The sequence below is a fragment of the Ovis aries genome, chromosome 7 (genome assembly GCF_016772045.2).
Source record: "Ovis aries strain OAR_USU_Benz2616 breed Rambouillet chromosome 7, ARS-UI_Ramb_v3.0, whole genome shotgun sequence".
Lineage (NCBI taxonomy): Eukaryota > Metazoa > Chordata > Mammalia > Artiodactyla > Bovidae > Ovis > Ovis aries.
Window position 1 is genome coordinate 97,326,115 of NC_056060.1, and position 21,997 is coordinate 97,348,111.

The following is a 21,997-nucleotide window of genomic DNA, read 5'->3' on the forward strand; positions in this document are numbered from 1 at the left end:
AAGAGTACTGGAGTGGGCTGCCATAAAGTACAGCTAACAGTACTCAAATATTTGCATCAGGACTCACAATCAAATTGCTTTCATGTTATCTTACTTGGATTCTAAGACTCACAGACTATCTAGAAGATGGATATTCTTATCTTCATTCCTGAGGGTGAGGAAACATAAGTTAAAAAGGGGTAGAGAGCTTGCCCAAAATCACCTATGTTTTAAGAGGCAGAGTCAGATGAAAATTTGGGTTACTACCATTAATCAATTGTGTTGAAAGAAATGGCTGAGGAGGAGGCCATGAAGAATCTACAGAAATGTGAAAGGAAAAGAGATATTCTCTTCCTAATTTTATGGTCAGTTTAGGGGAAGATGACCATTCTCAAGCTTCAAGCTGGCTCCATGCAGACAGCTAGTGTCCTGGGAGATATTCAGAGGTATTTCACTGATGAAAGAACTCCATATCAAAATGATAGTAATTTAAATAAATTTAAATGATGTATTTATTAACTCTAAATCTTTAAAATGCAAAATACATTGTGTGTCTCCAGGAGGCTAATATGTCATGCTCAGCATTTCCTAAACATATGTTTTCATAAATGGTTAGGCTGCTCCAGAATTTCCCTTTGTAATGAACTTTACTGGAAATGGTCTATCTTTTCCTCTCCAGCCAATGGCTACCTGTATCAGACACTATACTATGTACCTTCAGCCAAATCCCAGATTTTCCAAGCTGAGGAGCTATAACCTCATCTAGCTTTATTCCCCACACATATAGTTCATGAAGAAATTAACATGTACTGTATAACCACTACCTTCTCTGCCTCTGAACAAGATGCCCCCTCACACAGGAATTCAAAAGTGAATGAACAAATAAATGTCACTGTGGCTAGATAAAACCCAGAATTAAGTCCTTGACCATTTGTGATCAACTTAAAACTGCGAAGATAATTTTTCTTTCTCTTTATTTTAAAAGACAGAAAAGTCGTCAATGATGGGAAAGTTTTCCCAATAATCTCCGGCAATTTTCAGTCTTAGGAGTTAGTCACTATTGTATGGGGTCCCCCTATACAATTCAATTTTAACTTAATTTATGACTATATTTCTTTGTTCAGGAACAGAAAATAGCATCCAAAGACCGAGCACTATGCGTAAGAGCAGCAGTTCAGGCCCCATGCTAGTGATGACCTGTACTTTGCTGCCGTATATCACGTGCTCCAAGCACGGACTGTGGGGTGTTCATTGCTTGCACAGGAGTAGTGATGACACCTTGTTACTGGAATAGTCAGCCGTTTTTTGAAGATAACCAAATCCCAGTCCCTGTTCTAAGCAATGTGCTTGTGCTAACTCATCTAATCTTCCCATCAGTCATGAGGAACTAGCTGTTCATCCCTTTATGGAGTGAAGGAAGCTGGAGATTAGTGCTGAAGTAATTTTCCCAAGGTGTCTCAGCTCATCGATGTTGCCCACAGGCTGATGCCCCCCAAAGGCCAAATGCTAGAGCCCAAAAAGCACCCATTACAGAGCCAGGGGACACTGGTTTTGCCTTGATTCAGCCTCAGCTACACCCAGTGTCTGCGTCTACAACACGAAGATGCCCACACAAGAATGAGATCCTTTAAAATCTAAAAATCAAATGAATCTAGATTGAAGGGCCAGGGCCAAAAGAATTAAGCTGTAGGGGCCATGCTCCTGTTGAGAACTCCTGATAGGAGAAAACCGCAGATTTCCTCTGGGGCTTCATTTTTTTATGATTCTTACACTTTAAGAAGGTGGGATTTGTTTTCTGAGTCTTATTTTTCCCAAATAAAAACAAATGAAATGTCTATTGTAACAGGTGGCCCTTTGTAGAGAAAGCAGCAAAACAGAAGCAGCAACAGCTGTGGAAGAGAGAGTTTCAAGCCACATATTAAAACGAAGCATCATTTGTTTTTATAAAGAGATGTTTATTTTGTGATAATGGATACAATTAATAGCAACATATGCTGCAGGGTGCATACCCACCAGTAATTAACGTAGCTTTAATTTAGATGCTTTTAAGAAAATGTAATAAATTCACACAAAAACAGCCGAGCTCCCAGACTCCTCTCCAGCGTAAGCTGGCTCCGTGTAATCACCAGAGTCTCAGCCTTGTTCTGGTTTCTCGTGCCCTATGCAAATTCTTCAGCCTGAACCTGATCCTAATAACAGTGATGGAAAAAGCGCTCTGTGCTCCTAACTGAATCCTGCAGGCATAGCAAGCAGAGACCCAGGGGAGGGAGCAGGGATCATTTACCTTAGGAACAGCTGTGAACTGACACATTAATGTTCCTCTACCTTCATTTACACTTGCAGCAATATGGCTGTTTTCAGCACAATTTAAATTAAAGAAAACTGGATTTAAATATGAAAGTAAAGATCATCGCATGAAAAATGATACTTGCGCTGGTGACAATAGACACCTCCCAGCTGGACAACTTGGGCTTTAAAAGTGTCACTCCATAACTCACAGGCAGTGGGACACAGGATAACTAACTCAGGGCTCAGCAGTGACCTGTCTTCCTGTCAGAACCAAGGCCTGGAACTGGCCTAATAGTTGTTTCGTTTTAATACCAGAAGCAAAGCCTCTCTTCTCTGCTCTTCCCCGTTCAGGTTTTACCAATGAACTCTACCTGATGCAAACGTGCCTTTCCTTCAACCCCAGGGGCAGGCGCTCCCAGACTACTGAGCAGAGCAAGCTTCGGGATAAGACACCCACGATTTAGGGACTTCCCTGGTGGTCCTATAGTCCATGGGTGGCAAAGAGTTGGACACGACTTAGCAACTAAGCACAGGTGGCCCAGTGGTTAAGAAGCTGCCTGCCCCTGCAGAAGACGTGGGTTCGGTCCCTGGTCTGGGAACTAAGATTCCACATGTCTTGAGACAACTAAGCCTGCACAGCCCAACTACTGAGCCCTTGAGCCCATGCTCTGCAACAAGGGAAACCCATACACCGAAACTAGAGAAACCCCACACGCTGCAATGAAGAGCCCACGTGCAATGAAGAAATAAGAATTTGAAATTAATGATTATAAATAATTAAATATGCCTGCTTTGGCTCATCCTTAAAAAAGTAAAAAAGCTGCTCATAATTAGTGTTTATATACCTTTGCCTGTGTGCACGTCACCTGAGACTCTTGCATTGCAGGCAGATCATGTACCTCTGAGCCACCGGGGAATCTGTATGCATCCAAATTTGCTTGGGGTGTGGCAAACACTGGACTCCAAGCCAGGAAACCAGGAGTCCTATTTTATTCCGATTCCAGATGGAGGTTTTCTGGCGTGTGTCAGTTCCCTTTCTGCCAAAAGCCGTGGTTTCATCATCTGCAAAAGGGATAGTGCAATCTTAAGACCTTAAGGGTCTACTTCCCTCCCTGAAAGTCCTAAGAGTAAATGTCTTGACTTGTCTGGCCCACTCTTAGACTTTAGATCTAGACTCAAGAGGATTAATGACCAGACATCTAAACAAGGAGACAGAAAACCTGTTCTCTAGTCTCTCGATGCTCAAAATGCGTCCTGAAGCAGCAGCAGGGACATCGCCTGGGGGGATGTTAGAAATTCAGAACTCCACCACCGTTTCCACCAACCACCACCACCAGCACCAGCACTACCTCGGAATCTGTAAGATCCCCAGGCGACTGCAGTGCACGCTAGAATCTGAGCAGCACTGCGTTCATCTCAGCCCTGCTCCCAATTAATGAGGAATTTTGAAGTTACATAGATCTTTTAAAATACCATTCTTAATTTTAGAGACGAGCCCTCATTGCCTGTGTTGCCCACCAGACCTTAATTCTAATGAGATGATGTACATGAAACGCTTAGAAAAATTGCCAAGGGCTGGACTGATACAGAATGCTATTTAATTTTTCTAAAGAAAATGAGCTGTAATATTTCGTGAGATTATTTCTGAGATTCAGGTATGAGCTCACCAACAGTAAGGAGGTCCCATAACTTTAGAACTGACACTTTCACCTGCTCCAAAATTTGAAAATTACCTTTAAATATGCTCACTCTCCCCCCAACTCCTGCATCAGTCTGGATCTCTATGTCCTGGTTTCTAAACTCATGCATTAGACTGTTCACTGGACACCTATCATGTCTTCCTGAACCTCTTCAGACTCTGCACATCTGCAATGGAACCTGTTGTCATCACGCTCCAATCTCTTGCCTCTGTAGATGGCTCACCTTTACCCACTTTCTGTCAAAACCCTGGGGTCATCCTTCACTCCTTTCTACCTGTCCCCCAGCCCCTTGGCATCCCAACTATACTGTCTTCTGATCTACCTCCTAACATCAGATCTTCTTATCTTTCTTTTCCCATCCTAGTCTGCAAGTTACTATTTTCTGAGTGCCAGGATGTCTGTAACAGCCTGCTCCATGGGTCTTAGCCCACGAGCTAGAATGATCTTTCTCAAACACAGACCCGACACTATTCGTGAATAAATAGTGTCAGCCCCTTTCGTGGCTTCTCACACCTGGACAAGACCCAGACTCCTTCACGTGGCCCAGAACTCACTTCCCATCACATTTTTTATTTCATCCCTCATTATGCTTTGTAATAGAGAAAAACGGAATCCCTTGCAGTTCCACGAAACAGACCTGGCTCCCTCTTCTTTCCTCATCCTCTCCTGCATGGCTCCCATTCCTGGCATCCTCCTCTCCCAAGTCTTCACCTGGCCTGATGCTGCACAACCTTCAGAATCCAGCTCAGCCATCCCCTCTTATACAATCCCTTGTCTAACTCTTCCTTCCCTGTCTAACCTAATGTTAACACGTGTTCTTTCTAGTTACAGCCCTTGATTATCCAAATCACAATATCAGAAGGAGACAATGAGAAAAGGTTAAAAGTGCAGCTATGGGGCCAGACTGCCTGCCTCCATAACTTGGTCCTGTCCTTCACCAGCTATATGAGTTCAAGCAAGTTCCACAACCACATGGTGCCTCAGTTTCCCTATGTATAAATTTAGGATAATGACAACAGTGTCCTCTTCAGAGACAGAGAGTGAGTATTGAATGAAGTCAGACACATAAAATCCTCAGATCGATGCTTAGAACATAAGAAGTATTCAGTGTGTATTATCCATCTTATTAAACATTTTTATTGTTGTCTTCCTCATGAGAGCCCATGCTCTTGGAAATCTGGAACTTAAGCAGAGGGAGGAACCAGAGCCAGAACTCTTTTCATTTCTATCCTTGACCCACTGTCTCTGTGACAGTTGGTAAGTTTCTTAACCAAATTCTAAGCCTTGATTTGCTCAACTGCACAAAGATGCAGAAATAGCACCAACACCATAGACTCACAAGAATAAATTAAGTAAAGCACTTAGATCCTCACCTGGAATTTCCTAAGAGCTTAAGGGAGAAAAATTAGCTATTAGCATTGCTTTAATTTTTTTCTGTATTCTTGCTAATACAGTACCTAATAGATGCTCAGTAAAATCTCCTGAATGAACATGAACAAACGAATTAGCCAATCCATGGGATTAAGTCTAACATAGACTCAACTTTGGCAGTTCACCTTCCTATCGTCTCTACTACCATTTGTAGCGGACACTAGTTGCTGAGTCTGAAACTATTTCACTGCTTCAATCCACACTGAGGCTGTTAGCACTCTTCCATGAGGAATCAGACTTGAAGATAAAATAACTAATATCTGGATCCCTGGACATGGTTGGCTCCTAGGGGGCCAAAACCAATATGTAATCACTAATCTCCATAAGGCTTCCCTGGTGGCTCAGAGGGTAAAGTGTCTGCCTGCAATGCAGGAGACCTGGGTTCGATCCCTGGGTCAGGAAGATCCCCTGGAGAAGAAATGGCAACCCACTCCATAAAGACTCCATGTCTTATACTTTTCCTTTTTGAAAAGCATCAGCAAAATAAATTACCACATCCATAAAGCTTTACAGTCTTACTTGTGAAAATAAACTTAAGGAGGCCTGGAAAATCTGCTTGGAAAGCTAGGAGAATGAACTTCTTTACAGGAAGATGGTAGCTCTCATCCACCTGGTAAGACAACCAATTCTCTTATCAAGTCCAAGTTCAAACTGCGTGACAGGCCCAACAAAGAAGATACAAGTTGATGGGACAAGGAACAGAGACTTGATTCACAAAGTCAGCAGACCAGGAAGATGCTACAGTGCTGTTCCAAAGAACTGTCTTGCCTGAATCTGGAAGCTAGTTTCTTTTATGGAACAAAGAGGGGGAAGATAAGGAGGTAAAGTAAAAAGGTGATAAGTCATTGCAAAAAATGTCCTCCTTTTGGCCAGACTCCAGAGATGATGTGTTAGTGTCTTCTTCCCTGCAGCCATTCATAGGCAGGCCTGGTCAGAAGGTTTCCTGTGAGCTAAACAAAATTTGTTGTTGTTTAGTCGCTCCAGTCATGTCCAACTCTTTGCAATCCCATGGGCTATAGCCTGCCAGGTTTCTCAATCCATGGGGTTTTCCAGGGAGGAATCCTGGTATGCTCAGTCACTCAGTCATGTCCAGCTCTTTGTGATCCTACGGACTGTAGTCCACCAGGCTCCACTACCATGGGATTTCCCAGGCAAGAATACTGGAGTGGGTAGCCATTTCCTTCTCCAGTGGATCTTCCTGGACCAGGGATTGAACCTGTGTCTCCTGCATTGGCAGGCAGATGTTTTACCACTGAGCCACCTAAACAGAAATTAATGCTCTGATATTGGAGGAAGATGGGCCATTATGCATGCTCAGACCTACAGGCAACATCCCTTTGCTCATAAGAAAGCAATTGAACACACAGATTCAAGTAAATGAATCAGATGTAATTCTTCCCTATTACAATTCCACATCTGGGTACCTCCAAAGGAAAACTCTGGGAATTTGTCATAACACTGCTCTGTGTGTGTGTGTGTGTGTGTGTGTGTGTGTGTGTGTGTGTGTGTGTGTGTGTTGTAAGGATGGAGAAGGAAGAGAGTCAATGGCCAACTCGTCCCCAGTGGAATGTGTATTTTTATCTTTACAGGTTTTAGTACTTGATTTGCACCACGCCCTGGCATCGCACCCTTTCTTTGCCTTCACTAACGGCACACAATTTACACATGATTGCTGTTGTCATTCTTGCTGCGATTATTAATGGATATGCCTTCCTCTCCAGACTGGAAGTTCGGAGAGGCCGGAAGCTGCCAGCTGTCTTTCCCTGTGTGTGCCACAGTGGCTAGCACAGCCTCACAGCGGGTGACGGAGTGAATAAATGAACGCGTCCGCACGTCTGCTGCCTGTGTCCGCCCGCGACGCGCAGAGCAGCTCTCCGGTACAGGCGTCGCTGCTATGGCAACCAGGACACAGGAAGCACCTGGGCCTGAGAGGGGCCACACGAGACTCCGTGGAGGAGGGCACATAGGAATTCCACAGATTTCAAGACACTGAGACTGGATTTGATGGCAGCTGGCCGGTTGGAGGTAAAGTAGGTTCAGCAGATCAGGTCAGCGCCCCCCAACCTTGTCATTACAGAACACGCTGCCCAACGTCCGCTTGCCTGAGCGTTTGTGCATTTTTGCCTGAGGACTCTCTCCAGTTACCAGCTCTGCCTGTCTAGCCAAGACAGGAGTGTGGGAAATTGACTCCCAGCCTTCACTCAGTGGATGATGAGAGTTGGTGCAGAAATTTCCCAGCTCCCTTGACCCCTGTTGGGACAAGGTTGGGCTGTGTGTTCCCTACGGGTCCTCAGGGTCCCTTGCAGGGCTAAGCACCAGAGTGTTGCTCTGCCCTGAGCCTAAGGAGGAGCCTGCGTCTCCTCTGGGCCAACCATCGCGCACGCTGCTGCTGGGGTAAAAAAGTAGTTAAGACGCCAACACCGGCACTGTTGCCGAAGAATCCCCAGTCAGTCAGAGTGACAGACACACCAACAGGTCATTGTAAATGTGACACAGGGTAGCAAGGGCAATGATAAAGTCGCATCAGAAGACTTAAATTCCCAGCAGGTCACAGGAAGAATAGGAGGTTAAAACCCGAAGATCTTAGACTTATGGTGGGCACTTTCCATTTGGCATCCTTATTCCCAAATGCACAAATTGCCTGGTACTGGTTCCTTCTGATAATGAGACAGTGATGCGGGAAGAATGCTTGATGAGAATTTGAAACATTGCTACTCTTAGAACCTCACACAGCTCCCTGGGGCAGGAGAGGTTCTTTCCAGGAGAAAACAAGAATGCCAGTTTTATGTTATACAGTGTAAAATATCTGCCTTAGCTCTCTTGTCTACCTCATTGAGACAGCTGGAAATTTGCTTTCTCAGAATCAGGACATTTGACTCGTCTTGAAACTGCAATTCTATGATCAGGAATCTTTGGGGTATATAAAAGGTTCTGTGGTTCAAAAATTCAATGACAAAATCTAATTTGACATTGAGTAAATCAAATTTCTATTGAGGCATTTTGAAAGAAAGAAATGTTGTTGTAACCTACAGCTGCACACAGCATAAGCTCTACATAAATACAACCCAAAGGGATGCTTTTTCATGATTCAAACATCATGAAGTGCTTCTGAAGTTATCTCAAAACACAGCGATTGTTTCTAGATTTTATTAAGTTTCTGGGCTCCAGTTTCTGTTCTCCGTTTATAGCATTTGTCACAAAATTTGAAAGGAGCCTAAGGACATAAACTGAAACGGAGCGTGGGAACAGTGTTAGCTGTCTAAGGCTGCCGCTGCAAACTACAGGAAGTCCCCTGCGTATGAACGTTCAATTTGCGAACTTTCAAAGATGTGAAAGCGTGTTCACATGTCCAATCGTATGAGCTCACGTGTTTCGCGCACAGCGCCACGTGCCCGCATCCTCTACAAAGTGGCTGTGCTTTTGTGTATTTTACTACAGTAATACAATATCTTTATTTCAAGCCCAGGATGTCTGGAAGCATAAAAGCTTTCTTTTTGCATGTTTGCTATTTTTTTAATGCATTATTTGTGTGAAAAGTGTTGTAAACTCATTACAGTACAGTACTGTATAGGCAACTGTGTTAGTTGGGTACTTGGGCTAACTTTGTTGGACTTATGAACAGGTTAAACTTAGCACATTCTCTCTCAGAATAGAACTCGTTCATACAGAGGGAACATACTGCTCCGTAAACTGAGTGGCCTAAACAACAGAAATGTGTTCTCAGAGTTCTGGAGGCTACCAGTTCAAGACTCGTGTCTGCAGAATAGGTTACTTCTGAGGCTGAGAAGGGGAACCCAGCTTGGCGGCAATCTTTGGCATTCCTTGGCTTGCAGAAACATCACCCTGATCTCTGTCTTCATGTATAATGGGGTTCTCCCCTTTGCATGTCTGTTTCCAAATTTCCCTTTTTTATAAGGAAATGAGTCATATGGATTGGAGCCTATTCTAAGGAGCCTTATTTTAACTTGATTACCTCTGCAAAGACCCTAAGTCCCGGAGAGATTACACTCTAAGGAATAGGGAATTAGGACCTCAACATGTGAAGTTAGGGGAGATATGACTCAACCCATAACAGGAGCAAACATGTATTAAGTGTCTCCTCAGGGAGACCTGGTTCTAGATACACTATCGTTCAGTCGCTCAGTCACATCTGACTCTTTGGGACTCAGTGGACTGCTGCATGCCAGGCCTCCCTGTCCTGCAGTCTTCTGGAGTTTGCTCAAGCTCATGTCCATTGAGTTGGTGATGCCACCCAACCGTTTCATCCTCTTTCACCCCCTCCTCCTCCTGCCTTCAATCTTTCCCAGCATCAAGGTCTCTTCCAGTGAGTGGCCAAAGTGTTGGAGCGTCAACGTTAGTATCCATCCTTCCCGTGAATGTCCAGGGTTGATGTCCTGCAGGACGGGCTGGTTTGCAACAGTCTTTGAAATGCGTTTCATTGTCACCACTGTGTGGTTTGATTCTTCCATTTCTTTAACAAATATTTTTTGAGGATCTGCTTGTGCCAGGAACTCTATGATCTCTACAATTTGCAACAGATTTTCATTTTTTGGTCCACATTCCTAATATACACTCTTATTAGTTAAAATAAAAAAGGAAAAGGTCAAATGCAAATTTAAGAGGAGCATAATAATAATACATTATTCTTAAGATTAACATCATCAAATATAGAAATTCCAGTATCAAGTCAAATATTTATATGGCACCTTAAAGGTCTCTCATACTATAAAACACAATGATAATAGAGTAGATGTAATCATTTTTAACCTCTATCTGACTTTTTTTATTTATCAGAAACAAACCCTATCTATACTCAAAATGTGTTCATTGGAAAAGAATGCTTGCAAAAAGCCACTCATAATTTTATCTAGAGATAAAACATGAAAGTTAACTCTACCATGCTTGAGTTTCTTAGCATGAAATTTATTAAACCCAGTATCAGTTGGTCAAAGACATCTAGTAGTTTTTGGTGCTGCAATATACAGCTCTTCTTCAAGAAACATTTTAGCATACATTAGTTCCCAACATGAAAGAAAGTGAATGTCATTTCAAAACTGAGTCATTGACAAATCATTTGTCCGCAAACATAATGACTGCTAACATAAACTGAATCCATTATTTCTTGCATAGAAAAATGCATTCAAGTTTTTATAATTTAATTAAAATATAATAAACTATTATAAAGGTTTTTCTTTAAATGAACTGAACAATACAACATTAATGTATTGATATAGAGATGAAGTAAGTATTTTTAGTTAAAGTTATTTCATTATAAATCATCCAAAATCAGCCCCCTCAGTCAAGGGGTTGCTGATAGGTAGGGTAGAGATTCAAGGGTTTTTATACCAAGGGTTTTGAAAATGTTAGTGGGTCCAAAATATTCTGGGAAACATAAAGGAATGAAACATCTTTTTCTAAACCCTAATTGGATAAGTCAGTCTTCTCTAAAAGTCTTTACAAACATCACATCCACGACAGGTGATGAGCAACCTCCTTGAGAAGATGAAAGAGTTTGGTGTTCATGGTCTCACCCAGATTGCTCCTTTTCTGACTCCTCTCCCACCACACACACACACACACACACACACACACACACACACATACTACCCCACTTCCACCTCCATTAACTTCAACCTATTTCTGCTCTGTGGACTGAGCACTCTGTTTTTCACCTTCTGTATTTCATGGCAAGGTATTCCTGCTCTTTGAAGATGCTCATATACCTCATCTGCCTGTGAAGTTCCCCCATCTCCCCTCAAGCTTGACTTTCTCTGCTAAGCTTCCATTTCTCCTGCCCTTCACTCTCTCACCAGTAAATGAACCTTTTCCTCCTTCTCCAATCAACCTGTGTGCCAGCCCTGTGAAGAGTTCTCTGGGTGTACATATGTCAATATATACACTATTAGACCTACGCATAAGACAGATAACTAGAGAGAACCCACCAAATAGCTCAGGAAAGTCCTATCAATGCTCTTCTGTCTTAACCTAAACGGGAAGGAAATCCAAAAGGAGGGGACATATGTATACATACAGCCGATCTGCTTTGCTGAACAGTAGCGGCTAATTGTAAAGCAACTATACTCCAATAAAAACTATTTTAAAAAAGAATTGTATGGATGCAATTGCCCTCTTCCAGGAGTATGCCAATGCTTCTCTCTCCCCACGGTCTTGAACCCCTTGAGAGCAGGAACTAAAGCCAGTCGTGAGTGGGTGCTTGTGTGGTTGACTGAATGGATGGACACACAAACAACCAAGGGAATGTTCTTCAGTTCTTTCATCTGGATGGAAGGAGTATCTTCCTGCCAAACCACAGTGAGCTGTGCTGAGGATACGGGTGGAGGGTATTCACAGGAATGGCCACATTCCTTTCACAAAACACAGTCTCTGTCAGGCAATGATTGCTTGACATGCCTGACTACTGATGTCCAACCAGAATGCTTTCGTAAGAAAAAGTTCGTTTGCCCTAGATGGTATTCCAATTGGGAAATACTTTGAAATCCTCACAGTGTGACTACTTCCCATGCAAACATCCATAAATGTTTTAGTCAACAACTACTATGGACTCTGGATGGTGGTAATACAGTGTTCATAGAGACTGTAGTCCAAACAGGTAAAAAGAAACCTGCTCTTACCCACAGATTTGTTTCTCTGAGTTCTTTTCTCAAAGTACTTTTTTTTTCATTCTTTGCTCTTTTTCTCATTTAAAAAAATTGCTAATTTTAATTGGAGGATGATTGCTTTACAGTACTGTGATAGCCTCTGCCACGCATCAGCATGAATTGGCCATAGGCAGGCATGCAACCCCTCCCTCCTGAACCCCCCTCCCACCTCCCTCCCCGCCCCCTCCAGCCCCCCAGGCTGTCACAGAGCACAGAGTTTGCGTTCCCTGCATCATACGTCAGACTCCCACTGGTGATCTACTCTACATATGGTAATATACGTGTTTCAACGCCACTCTCTCAAATCATCCCACCCTCTCTTTCCCCTACTGACTCCAAAAGTCTGTTTTTTATGTCTGAGTCTTGTTTGCTGCCCTGCACATAGAATTGCGGGTACTGTCTTTCTAGACTCCATATGTATGTGTTAACACATGATATTTGTCTTTCTCTTTCTGACTTACTTCACTCTGCATAGTTCATGCGCCTGTTAGAACTGACTCAAACTGTGTTCCTTTTTACAGCTGAGTAATATTCTATTGTGTGTATGTACCACAGTATTCTAATCAGAGCCTAATTGTCAGTAATGAGTTGTATGGTAAGTGATTTGTAGCATATAATGACCATCTGATATTGTGTGCTAAATCTCAATTTTTTTCCATTTTTATGGACCAAACGCAGGGTTATGCAATACTCTTTATTCTGATTCACATTTGAGTTTCTTTGGAAAATGGCACCAACAAAATTCCAAATTAAAAAATAAAACAGGACATTTAAACAGCTGATAAAGTAAAGTATGCTTTTTAAAATTTCTTTTCATTGATTTTTTTATGTGTTTGTGCCATGAAAATGTTAGTCATATGGAATAAACTATATATTTTAAAAATCTCTTAAATGGGCTATCTCACAGATTATATATACACTGGTGTCTCTGGTAGCATTTTATATAGACATTTAATATAATATCTATATAAATAGGTACAGATATTTAATATAGATGGCCGAGTCCCAAGGCCAATGACTTTCTCCTTTGTTTCTAATGAGCAAGATGTGCCTAACATTTCATTGCACTAAAACCCAGAGTTTTATAAAATCTGATTAAATGATTCAGATACACTGAAATAAAGGGTCAGACCAAAATCTTTAGAATCAGCCCCCAGGTAATAACAAGAGACTTGACAGATTGTTACAGCACAAAATGAAGCCATTCAAGCTCTCAGCCAGTGTGTTCGATCTGTATTTGACGTTACAGACCACATGTCTAATTATTAGCAATGTGTTAAAATCCTAGGATTTTGTTTCACCAGTGAAAGTGGTGATTCTGAACTAATATCAACCCCAGTCTATCAGAATGAAAGGATCCATCGATCAAACATCTGGATTGTAGAGACAGACTGCTGGGGGAGGGAAGCAAACTTCTCCACATAAACCCATAACTGGATGGGATCTAGAGACAAGCTTCACATTTTCTCTCTTCATCTAAGTGTCTACTCTTACATATATTCTAATCAGTGTCCTACTATGTCTTTAAAATCAGAAAAACAAAGAGCAAAGATAATAGGTCATGTTTTGAAAAATATTGCCTATTTTTCAATAACTTTAAATAGTTATCTAATTGAGGAGACGACTTCTAGGGCCGAAAAGCAGGCTATTGATAAAGATAATGAAGGCTTTGTGGTAATTACAGGGGCCTGCGTTTGTACACATTTCTTTTCCTGCCCCTGAAATATATGGTGCAATTATTTATACATGAATTGAAATAAATGGTTATTAAACCTTTATTAAAGAGGTTAGAGACGGGTTATTCTCCCACTAAAATGGTGAATGGTTTTTAAACCAAACAACCTTTAAAGTATGGTGACAAATTGGTAGGCTAATGAGACTCAGTAAGATGACTTATAGGCTGGTAATAAATGGTGTGTCCCACCAGTCTCAAATGAATAGCTCTTTAGATGTAAACACCTTTCCTCCTGAAGAAATCATTTTTAAATGAGACTTTTCTGCACACATGCTTTCATTGATTGAGTTCCTATTATACGCCCAGCATGATTGGAGGGAAAGAATGAATTAGGTGTCTTGTGTCTGTGATCTGTACCTTGTTCAGGAGACAAAACCTCACTCTTGGACTAAACGAGGGCAACAAGCAGTGTGATAGAGCAAGGGCAGTCACCAGAGAAGAGGAATCAAAAGCCAAGGGGAGTGTTGGTGAGAGCCTTGCAAGAAAAGTGATTTTTTAAAAAAAAATGTATGAAATGAAAAGATGGGCAGAATTTGGGAAAAAACAGATAGTCCAGATGAGGGAAAAAAAAAAATGAGAAAAGCCTGTTCTCTTCAGGAGCTCAGTGTGCTCAATGAAGCCGAAAGGGAGGAGGGCGAGCTAGTTCACCCAGGAGGGCACAGGGCAGCAGAGGTGCCTAGGTGCTGATCAGACTGCAGAGGGCTCCTAATGACAAGCCAAATACTGACTGTTTTCACTTCTTTTCTTTTATTTATTTTTTTTTTTTTTTTGCTTATTTCATACAGTTTTCCAGATAAAAGAAAGCACACTGATTCAATTAATTTGTATGACCATGGATAAGTACTTCAATATGTTTGGGCCTCAGTGTTCATTGCATACTTACTGATCTACGAGCCTAAAGGTCCTTTATTTTTTTCTAAACACTTCATATTGGGGTAGAGCTGATTAGCAAGGTTGTGATAGTTTCAGGGGCACAGCAGCGGGTCTCAGCCACACTTACACGTTTCCGTTCTCTCCCAAACTGCCCTCCCATCCAGGCTGCCACATAACACTGGGCAGAGCTCCTTATGCTATACAGTAGGAGCTTATTGGTTATCCATTTTAATTATAGAAGTGTGCATATGTCGACCCCAAACTCCCTAACTTATCCCTTCCCCCAGACCTCCCTTCAGGCAACCATACATTCTATTCTCTAAGTCGGTGCGCCTGGTTCTATTTTGTAAATAAGTTCATTTGTATCATTTCTAGATTCTGCATATAAGGATGTCATATGCTATTTCTCCTCTTTCTGATTCACTTCACTCAGTATGACAATCTCTAGGTCCATCTGCTGCCACTGCTGCTGCTGCTGCTAAGTCGCTTCAGTCGTGTCCGACTCTTAGTGACCTCATGGACGGCAGCCCACCAGTCTCCTCTGTCCCTGGGATTTTCCAGGCAAGAGTACTGGAGTGAGGTGCCATCGCCTTCTCCAGTAGGTCCATCTAAAGACCCTTCAATGTCTCTGTCATCTCAAGAGTCTATGAGCCTAAAATTCAAAGAGTCTTGCCGATGAAAGATGATAATAAAACAACATCGGAGCCAACACAATTCAGATATCCACAGATCGACCTGATCCGGATGAAATCACTTAAATGTGTAAGATGGGTAAACTGTTTACGAATTCAGGGTCACACATGATTTATTCCCCCCGCCACGGCTCCATGGTGGTCTCTCTCGCTATTCACCAAACACCAAGTGCTACTGCATGTCAAGGACCAGTGTAGCCATTCGATGTGAAGTCAATGCTGTATTCATTTTTACATAAATAAACAAAGGCTCAGCGAGAACAACACAAAAGCTGTGCAAATCGTAAGGAGCCAGCAAGCCATTCAAGTCCAAATAAATTTCCTTTAAAAGCCTATTTATTGCATATCCTTTAAAATTTTCTTTAGTAAAGAAGACCTGCTGAAGTCAGTCTCTCGGGTTTACTTTTTAAACCTAAAATGTCCTATAAGTGCCCGTGTTGTTTGCAGATTTTCTGGGTCAACAATTCTAGGTCAAACAGCTGGTTTTTTTTTTTTTTTTCTTAAAACTGTAATGCATCAGTATTCTTCTGGTTTTCATCCTGCTGTTGAAGAGACTGTCATCAATGGGATTTTCTGTAGCTCTTCCTTTTTGTGTGATAGTCTTTGTTTTGAGTCTTCAGAAGTTTCACTATATTGTATAGGCATGAACTTCTGTTCTTTTCTTCCGTGGGATTAACATCATACTTCTGAGACATCAATGCTTCAATTATCACCTCATCCATGTTCCCAATTTTCCCATTCTGAAAATCTGACTTTAAGTATTGTAAACTTTCTCAAGATATCCTTCATGACTCTTAAACTCTTTTTCCTATCCTCTAGTCTTCCCGTGTTGAAGTCTGGATAGATTCTTTGGTCACTAGTATCTTCTTAATCTGTACATGACCTTCTTCTGTTAATGCGAGATGCCCAAGGCACAGTGAATCCAAACAAACGGAAACTTGGGAGTTTGGAGCAGAGAAAGGTTTGTTGCAGGGCCATGCGAGAAGGCAAGTGGCTCATGTTCCAAAAGCCCTGAGCTCTCTGAAGGGTTTTGGCAAAGCACCTTTAACAGCCAGGTGAGCGAGGGGCGTCACGGGCTCTGCGATCCGCTTGTGCACGTCTCTGACCAGCTGGCGAGGCAGTAGCAGGGCGGTGTTACAGGGGTTCATGTTATCAGTCCTTATGCTCCTGGAGGCCTGATGCTATGTGCTCTTGGCCATCAAGTAGTTAGCATCTTCCATTCATTGGAGAGTGTATTAGAGAGGGGGAGGTTTATTACATCTGCAAAGCAACTCAGGAAATGTGCATCAAATACTATTATCTAGGTACTCTAGAAAGGAGATAAAGCAGAGGATACAAGGGAAGATTCCAGGGGGTCCTGCTGGGTTACAATTCTCCATTCACTGAGTTTTCCACTCAACAGTTTTATTTATTTTTTAATATAAATTTACTTATTTTAATTGGAGGTTAATTACTTTACAATATTGTATTGGTTTTGCCATACATCAACAAGAATCTGCCTCTCAAACCTCCTTTGTAATTTTTAAAAGATTTTTGGTACTTTATTACTTTATATGTATTCAACTTAAATATATGTATTTGGATTTTAAAATGCTATGATTTTACAGATCTCATGTACAATTATTTCCTATATTTGAAGATTTTGAAACTTGAAATACTATTATTTTTTATTTTTTTTACTTCTATTGATTATAACTGACAGCAGCTTGTTTCCTTATGTGTTTGGCAAATTTTTATAATAGGTTCATAACTTATTGAACTTAAATTATGAAGGTATGTAGGGTTCATTGGGGATGCTCTTCTCCAAGAATGGTGATACTTTCTTCTGCCAAAGGTGAAATAATGTTTATTGACCTAGACCACATTAACTCCTCAAGTCAAGTCAAGTGAAGTCGCTCAGTCATGTCTGACTCTCTGCAACCCCATGGACTGTAGCCTGCCAGGCTCCACTTTCCATGGGATTCTCCAGGCAAGAATACTGGAGTGGGTTGCCATTTCCTTCTCCAGGGGATCTTCCCAATCCAGGGATCGAACCCAGATTTCCCACATTGTAGGCAGATGCTTTTACCGTCTGAGCCCCCAGGGAGTCTCCACCTCAATTTAATCTGGATGTATCAGCGCTTTAGCTGCTCTCATATCTGCAACACTCATTCGCTCCTGGTCACCAAGGTGATGTCTCTCTGCCCCACAGCCCAGGGCGTTCATTTGCTGTCTTCTCCTCTTAGAAGTGCTTTCGCCTTTCTTGTTCTTAGACTCACCTTCCTGAGACATTGTTGACTCTCTCACCCTCCATATTTGGTCAGCTGCCAAAATTTTATCACTATTTCCTTCTCAGTCGGTTTTTTTGTCTTTTCCTCCATAGAATCTGTGTTCCCCTTGCTATCCATATTGTCTTTCATAATACTCTGAATATTCTCAATGGATAAATCTTTTACTTAATTTTCTTAAGCCACTTATCACTCCTTTATCATCCCTGACACAGCACTAACAAATCATACTCTCCAAAGCACTTGTTTGTGAATTTATTGCTTAAAAATGAAATATTGCTAGCTTCAGCCGATTCTTATTGGAGTACAGCCTCACTGTTTCATTTACATGTTTTCTGTGACTGCTTTCACATTACAACAGAGCTGAGTTGTTACAATAAACATTGCATGGTCCTCAAATCTTAAAATATTTATTGTACTTTAGGAAAAGATTTTCTGGTTACAGAAAAACATCTATTTCTGCTTTATTGATTATGTCAAAGCCTTTGACTGTGTGGATCACAAGAAACTGTGGAAGATTCTGAACGAGATGGGAATACTAGACCACCTGACTTGCCTCCTGAGAAATCTGTATGCAGGTCAGGAAGCAATAGTTAGAACTGGATATGGAACAACAGACTGGTTCCAAATAGGAAAAGGAGTATGTCAAGGCTGTATATTGTCACCTTGTTTGTTTAACTTATATGAAGAGTACATCATGAGAAACACTGGGCTGGAAGAAGCACAAGCTGGAATCAAGATTGCCAGGAGAAATATCAGTAACCTCCGATATGCAGATGACACCAGCCTTATGGCAGAAAGTGAAGAGGAACTAAAAAGCCTCTTGATGAAAGTGAAAGTGGAGAGTGAAAAGTTAGCTTAAAGCTCAACATTCAGAAAACAAAGATCATGGCATCCAGTCCCACCACTTCATGGGAATTAGGCAGAGGAACAGTGGCAGATTTTATTTGGGGGGTCTCCAAAATCACTACAGATGGTGATTGCAGTCACGAAACTGAAAGATGCTTACTCCTCACCAAGAAAGTTATGACTGACCTAGACAGCATATTAAAAAGTAGAGACATTACTTTACCAACAAAGGTCCATCTAGTCAAAGCTATGGTTTTTCCATTGGTCATGTATGGATGTGAGAGTTGGACTGTGAAGAAAACTGAGTGCTGAAGAATTGATGCTTTTGAACTGTGGTGTTGGAGAAGACTCTTGAGAGTCCCTTGGACTGCAAGGAGATCCAACCAGTCCATCCTTAAGGAAATCAGCCCTGAATGTTCATTGGAAGGACTGGTGCTTAAGCTGAAACTCCAATACTTTGGCCACCTGATGCAAAGAGCTGACTCTTTGGAAAAGATCCTGGTGCTGGGAAAGATTGAAGGTGGGAGGAGAAGGGGATGACAGAGGATGAGATTGTTGGATGGCATCACTGACTCAATGGACATGAGTTTGGGTAAATTCTAGGAGTTGGTGATGGATAGGGAGGCCTGGTGTGCTGCAGTCCATGGGGTCACAAAGAGTCGGACACAACTGAGTGACTGAAATGAACTGAACTGAACTACAGAATGAAGCCCAAATACTTATCTTATTAATCAAGGATCCCAAGTACTTTTTCATTTTTCTCTCTCAACATTCTCCTAAAAGACCCAACAGCTTAGTAAAAAGCTTGTTTTAACTAAGCACATATGCTTTCTCACCCATGTTTTATCCTATCCATTTATCTAATATTCATATGTCCTCAAGGGCCCCATTTACCTACATTCCCTCCCGCAATGGTTTCTCCCAAGCATCTAAGCCCATCGCTTTATTATCTGAAGTTCACAAATTATTATCTCAGAGTATTCGTCTATACTGGTACTTTCTTTCTGATGCACTGGCCCCATTTCTCCAACAAGATGCCAAGTTATAACCTCATACCCTTTGAATGTTCAGCACCTAGGACAGTGCCTCAAACTTGGCAAAGTGGCTAGAAGAGGCAGAATTGGATTTAAAGTTATCTCTATCATATACTGGTTTGAACAAGATTCTTAGTCTAACTTCTTACTCTGTAAAATATGTATTACAAAAAAGTCACATTGCTTTGCTTCTTCCCCTCTCATCACATTACCTTTACTCATTCAGTGCCTGTCATCCCAGGTAGTAAGTTCAGTGAAGGAGGCTCCACAATGGACTTATTCACTGAAGTATCCTCAACTCTCCACGCAGAACCTGGAAACATTTGTTCAGCCCACCTTAAGAGGTTTACAACAAAAATCTGCCCTCATCAATTTTTTTTTCCCCTTTCGCTTTCCTTATATTATGTAATAGAAACTGAGTGACCATGGTGACTTCATACTGATTAGGATGCCCAGAAACACTGATACACAATTGATTTGTTAAGAAACAAGTTAATACAAATAAAAGGCAAAGAAAGTTGGATGCATTACATTTGTAATGTACTTACTTCAGAGTCTACAGAAGAGAAAGTAATCTTGTTTATAAAGGAAATCTTTTTAAAGTGTCCTAACTCTGGAAGTCAAGACTACATATTTGTCATCAAAACTAACTAGATTTTCATTAATTCTTAAAATATAAGGGGAAAAAAGGTGTTTATAAACCCAAAGTGATGCCTACGGCTTTCCAATCAAGTTTCCTTGGACTATGTCCCTGTAGTCATTTTTTTCTCATGCTCTATTCTTTTTTTTTTTCCCCCCCTTTGTGATGTATTCTTAAATAACAGAAAAAAAATGAGAAGGTATTCCACTTTTGCTTTATCTTTGTTCCTAGCAGACATTTGAGTACCAGATGCAAGTTATAAAATTAAGTGTGAAGGCATCTATGCTCACCAATATACAACAATAACAAAAAAACAAGCTATTCTAAAACAGAAATTAAGAAAGCAATCCCATTTACAATAGCATCATAAAGAATAAAATACTTTGGAATCAATTTAACTAAGGAGTTGAAAAATCTATGTGAGACTGATGAAATAAGACACAAATAACATAAACCTACCTTATGCTTATGGATAAGAAGAATTAATGTTGCTAAAATGCCCATACTGTCCAAAGCATTCTATAGACTCAATGAAATCTCTATCAAAGTTTCAATAGTATTTTTCACTGAAATTAAAAAAATAATAATCCTAGAATTCATATGAAACCACAAAAATTGTGAAAAGCCAAAATAATCTTGAGAAAGAAGAACAAGACTGACACTTTCTGGTTTCAAATTACGTTACAAATGTATAGTTATAAAAAACAGTATGTACACATTAAAAAACAGACCCATGGAATAAAATAGAAAGCCCAGTAACAAACCTATACATATGCTAACTGACATTCAACAAGGGTGCCAGTACTACAGAATGGGCAAAAGATAGTCTCCTCAGCAAACAATGTTGAGAAAATTGGATATTCACATGTGAAATAATGAACTTGGATCTTTATCTTACACAATACACAAAAGTCAACTCAAAAAGGATCACAGACCTAAACATAAGGCCTTAAATTGTTGCTGGCTAAAATCTTGGGTTTCCCTGCCCACCGAAGATGAAAAAAAAATATGGAGACAGAGTTTGGAGGAAATGGAAAAGCAATTTAAGTCACAGTCAGCGGAAAGGGGAACACTACTGTGTTCGTGCCTCAAGAACCGCACCCCATTCACGAGGAGTCTAGGGGCCTAGACAAGGTGAGGGCTCACGGTCAGGAGTCGGTGATGAGGAGCAAAGGTGTTAGGATCTCGCTTTCATCTGCTTGCATTGCTGCAAGGACAGTCACAGACTGGCGTCAGTGACCCAGTAATTGAGCCTGGCAGTTTGTTGGCTCTGCAGCCTTCTTTCTAATATTAAAGAGAAGACCTATAAAGGAGAGAGTATTGCAAGGGTAAACACAAGATATTTAGAATAGGTTCAAAGCAATACAGGAGTAAAGTATAACTCCTGCAGAGCTAGGGGGCAGAAAAGCAAACTTAGTTACAGACACTCAGAGTTAGGGGGAGTTAAAGCAAAACAAAACTAGAATATTCAGGCCTGTTCTCTTTTCTTCTTTGTTCTCGGGAAAGAGAAAGAAAGAAAAAAAATTCCTCCCTTTTCCCCCCTTTTCATTGCAGCAGAACCATAAAATCCCTAGAACAGAACAGCAAAAAATTTTCTTGACATTAGTCTTGTCAAAATTTGTTCAATATTACACCAAATGCACAGGTAATAAAAACACAGTCAAGTGGGACTATATCAAACTAAAAGTTTCTGCACAGCAAAGGAAACAATCAATCAGATGAAAAAACTAGGTATGGAATAGTAGAAAATATTTGCAAGCCATATATCTGGTAAGAGATTAATACGTGAAAAACTAATACAACTCAATAGCAAAAATAAGTAAATTAATATAACCCAATTTTTAAATGG